We start from the raw sequence: 4,894 nt of genomic DNA on the forward strand, positions 1-4,894 counted from the left end.
AACTGAGTGTTGTTGAAGGGAAAGAGCAGCAACATGCACATGGAGATAATTTCCTATTAAGACTGCATTCCACATAATCTGGCAGGCATCCTAACATCCCCAAACAAGGTTGAAGCTCTCAGTTCAAAGTCTGGGTCTTCATATCTTATTATGTAAAATACTCTGTGTGGAATCAAATTATGGCCTCCATCTCAGGAAGTTTATATTTTTACCAGGGTATAGAAAACACTACAATTCAAGGTAATATATATATTTTTTCCAAAACATTCAATATGCAACATGTACTTCCAACAATGAATCTAAATACTGTTAACAGTGCCCTAGCTGGTTTGGCTCAGTAGATAGAGCATCAGCCTGCGGACTCAAGGGTCCCAGGTTCAATTCCGGTCAAGGACATATACCTTGGTTGTGGGCACATACCCAGTGGGGAATGTGCAGGAGGCAGCTGATTGATGTTTCTCTCTCATCGATGTTTCTTACTCTCTATCCCTCTCCCTTCCTCTCTGTAAAAAATCAATAAATATATTAAAAATAAATAAATAAATAAATAAATAAATAAATAAATAAATAAATAAATAAATACTGTTAACAGTCATGACATATATGAATGCTCACTGTTTATTACCGGTGACTTTTCCAAGACAGAAGTCTGGTCCTTACTTTCTTCTTGCAATCCTTCAGAGGTTCTACATCATTTTCAAGACAGACTTTCAAGGATGTTATTAAATGACACTTACTTAAACATTCACTTTTACTGAGAATTTTGACAAAATTCTCAAAATTTACTTGAGCTACACTGATTGCAGATACCAGGGAGCAAGATCTCAATATTCACTTACTTTTAATATAATTCCAATTCCAGTGTCCTTTCAATGATCCCTTTCTCTTTACTCTGGATCTGAAAGCATGTTACTTCCCTCATCACCTTGTCTCTTCTTCCCAACGCTGTTCTTTCACCTTATTAACTTATATATCGCCTTTAAGTGCTCATCTTACATTCCTCCTTCACTTGAAAAATGTTCTCTTTCTCAGACCTCTACTGAAGATGTATTTGTCTCTTCCAAAATACCTCCATTGTATATTTTATATTGCCTAATTTAGTATTGTAATAGACTGCTGATTGGCAGTGCCTCATACTATATTTTTAAATATATATATTTTTACTGATTTCAAAGAGGAAAGGAGAAGGAGAGAGAGATAGAAACAATGATGAGAGAGAATCATTGGTTGGCTGCCTCCTGCATGCCCCACACTGGGGATCAAGCCCACAATCTAGGCCTGTGCCCTGACTGGGAATCTAACCATGCCTACTGGTTCATAGGTCCATGCTCAACCACTGAGTCATGCCAGCTAGCTCTCAGACTATCTTTTGAATTCCTTAATGGCACGTTTTTATTTATCATCATATTACCCAACTAGAGGCCCGCTGCATGAAATTCGTGCACTGGTGAGGGGCTGAGGGAACTCCCCCCACCCCCGCATGAATTTCGTGCACTGGGCCACTAGTTTATAAATAATTTTCAAATGTATTAAGTATACCAAATGTTTATTGAAGAAAATGTATCTTTTTTTGAGAATAGAAAAAAAGAATTAAAGCATTAAATTGTACAAATTACAAATCTGTCCCAAAATATACTTACATTAAATAAAATACGCATTTCAGTAAGAGATCTACAGTGAATGACTGCATCCCGGGAAGCCTCAGACACTGAGGCATGGCCTACATTCCTGGGAGGAGATAAGAGATTGCAGGTCCAATCACAATTTGCAGGGGGCTGGGGCCGCCTACCTGCCAGCCCCAGACATGTCATTGGCATTGCTGTGCAGGAAAGTGATTTGGGGGAAAGTAAGTAGCAAGCTGCGATTCTGAGTTCATTGCAACTTCTAAAGCATTCCTCAGCTTACAGAGTACAGCTGTGTTCACAAAGTAAACATGTTAAGGTAAGCAGACAACTCTTTAGAGCCCAAACGCATTTTCTTGCTGTATTTATGTGGAACTCCGTCTACAATGGGCAGTCGTGAAGAGGTTCCTCCGTAGGACATGTCACAGAACCCAGCAGAGCCAGTGGGTCTGGGGGATGCGAGGACTGGGATGGAGGTCCCCCGAGAGTTGGAGAGGACACTCTAGCAGAGTCCTCGCTGCAGGTTCCCCTCCTATCATCTGGGGTATCACTTATTGTAGCCTTCCACTTTGTTCCAGAAGTCCTCCTTGTCCCTCAGGATGCTCTGCGGCCTCGATATTCAGTGGGTCATTGAAGTTCAGAAGATCAGTAAACAAAGAGTTTAATCCCCAAACTCGTGGGAGCCCAGCCAGAGCCCTGGGTGGCATGCTCTCTCAGTACACTCAGACATATCCCTCCCTTCTCTGTGATGTTGGGGTGCCAGATACTGGTCAAGCATCTCACTTTGGGCGGCACCAGGTTGTATGCATCAGGAACTTCTGTTTCAAACTGAAATTGCCCAGCCCCCTATCCCCGTAGTAACCCACATCTGGGGTTATAGTTAGCTGAAAGCAATGAATGAAGCTTGTTGGCGTTAGGAAGGTGCACTTTGCATGCACAAGGTACCTTAGCTTCAAGTTCTGCAACCTCTTAAAGGAGCAGTCTGTGCCTCACAGACACTCTCAGAGCAGAGTCAGAGACAGTGGCTGACATCCAGGACCCTTTCAGACCATCATCCAGCCTCAGTTTGCTCACCAACATCAGCATTACTGCCACCTTTACCCTGGGCATCTTGAAACAGGCGAGGCCCCCGGCACCCAGCACCATGCCAGTCGGCCAGGGGCAGCAAGATGTGGCCCCTCACAGCCATACAGTGACCGTGCGGTGGGACTGGAAGGCAAGAAAATGCATCTTGAAAAAATCTGTATATTTGACTGACCTTAGGTTATTTTTCAGGTTTTCAAACATAAATAACTTTGTGTCCTTTTGGTAATTATCTTAATAATAAAGGATGTTATTTCCCAATCTGTAGTATCAAAGTATGGTCCAAAAGTTTTTTAGAAGGAATTCAATAACATTTTTAAAATATTAAGATTAAGTTTTATTATCTCAAATCTAAAACAATATCCTTTGGATACCATGTAAATTATTTTATAATAATTTATTATTTTTATAACAGAACTATTAAATAATCTTATCAAAAGAAAGAAATACAATTTAATTGATTATTCCAGAGAGTGCCATGGGAAGGAAAAACACAAACTCATGCACACATATAACTTAATGTAGTTGCATAATATTTATACCAATAAAGTGTAGTTTCATATGTACACAGATGATTGATGTGTGTTTATGAGGGAAGAAGGGTGTAGATGCCACATAACCAGTTTTCACATTACTAAAATGTAAAGTGAAGAATGACTTTTTTTATAATTGCAAGTATAACATAGTACTAAGGGGTACTTTTAAAAACCTCCCACCTTCTTCTTTTTTTTTTTTTTGCCTCTCAATTCCCTTTTTATTTCTTTTCTTTTTTTTTTTTTATAGCAACACGAGTTTATTTATTTATTTATTTTTTTAAATTAAATCTTTATTGTTCAGATTATTACATTTGTTCCTCTTTTTCCCCCCCCATAACTCCCCTCCTCCCAGTTCCCGCCCCACCCTCCGCCCTCACTCCCCACCCACTGTCCTCATCCATAGGTGCACCATTTTTGTCCAGTCACTTCCCGAATCTCCCACACCCCTTTCCCCCCCAAGAATAGTCAGTCCATTCCCTTTCTATGTCCCTGATTCTATTATAATCACCAGTTAATTCTGTTCATCAGATTATTTATTCACTTGATTCTTAGATTCACTTGTTGATAGATGCATATTTGTTGTTCATAATTTGTATCTTTACCTTTTTCTTCCTCTTCCTCTTCTTAAAGGATACCTTTCAGCATTTCATATAATCCTGGTTTGGTGGTGATGAACTCCTTTAGCTTTTCCTTATCTGTGAAGCTCTTTATCTGACCTTCAATTCTGAATGATAGCTTTGCTGGATAAAGTAGGTTCTTGGTATTCATCGCTTTGAATATTTCTTGCCACTCCCTTCTGGCCTGCAAAGTTTCTGTTGAGAAATCAGCTGACAGTCGTATGGGTATTCCCTTGTAGGTAACTGAGTTACTTTCTCTTGCTGTTTTTAAGATTCTCTCTTTATCTTTTGCTCTTGGCATTTTAATTATGATGTGTCTTGGTGTGGTCCTCTTTGGATTCCTTTTGTTTGGGGTTCTCCGCGCTTCTTGGACCTGTAAGTCCATTTCTTTCACCAGGTGGGGGAAGTTTTCTGTCATTATTTCTTCAAATAGGTTTTCAATATCTTGCTCTCTCTCATCTTCTGGCACCCCTATAATTCTGATGTTGGTACGCTTGAAGCTGTCCCAGAGGCTCCTTACACTATCCTCGCATTTTTGAATTCTTTTTTCATTTTGCTTTTCTGGTTGGGTGTTTTTTGCTTCTTTGCATTTCAAATCATTGACTTGATTCTTGCGCTCCTCTGGTCTGCTGTCGGGAGTCTGTATAATATTCGCTATTTCAGTCCGTGTATGCTTAATTTCTAGTTGGTTCCCCAATATAACATCAAGGGTCTCATTAGTTTTCTTGTGGATCTCATTAAGTTTATCGGCGGCTTCTAAACAGTTCTTGAGAGACCTTAAAAGTGTGGTTCTGAACTCTATATCTTCCATTGACAGTTTTGTCCTGTTTCTTTGTCTCCGCATTTTATTATGCTTTCTTGGTGCACCCCCTAGTGGTCTTTGTTTGCAGTCTTAATAGTTAAACCTTGATTGTTGTAACTAATACCAGGGAGGGTTTGACCTCCAGGCCAAGTGGCTATGAGAATCAGCTGTGTCAGCAGTGAGAGAACTTCTGTCCTCTAGGGAGGTGCTAATCTAGCCTTTGCCTGAGGCTAT

At 40.0% G+C, this 4,894-nt stretch overlaps 1 pseudogene; it reads right to left on the reverse strand.

The window, feature by feature from the left end:
* Positions 1 to 2,169: 2,169 nt before the first annotated feature.
* LOC132229667 (NEDD8-conjugating enzyme UBE2F-like) lies at positions 2,170 to 2,708 on the reverse strand (annotated as a pseudogene).
* Between the last annotated feature and the right edge of the window lie 2,186 nt (positions 2,709 to 4,894).

The sequence above is a fragment of the Myotis daubentonii genome, chromosome 3 (genome assembly GCF_963259705.1).
Source record: "Myotis daubentonii chromosome 3, mMyoDau2.1, whole genome shotgun sequence".
NCBI lineage: Eukaryota > Metazoa > Chordata > Mammalia > Chiroptera > Vespertilionidae > Myotis > Myotis daubentonii.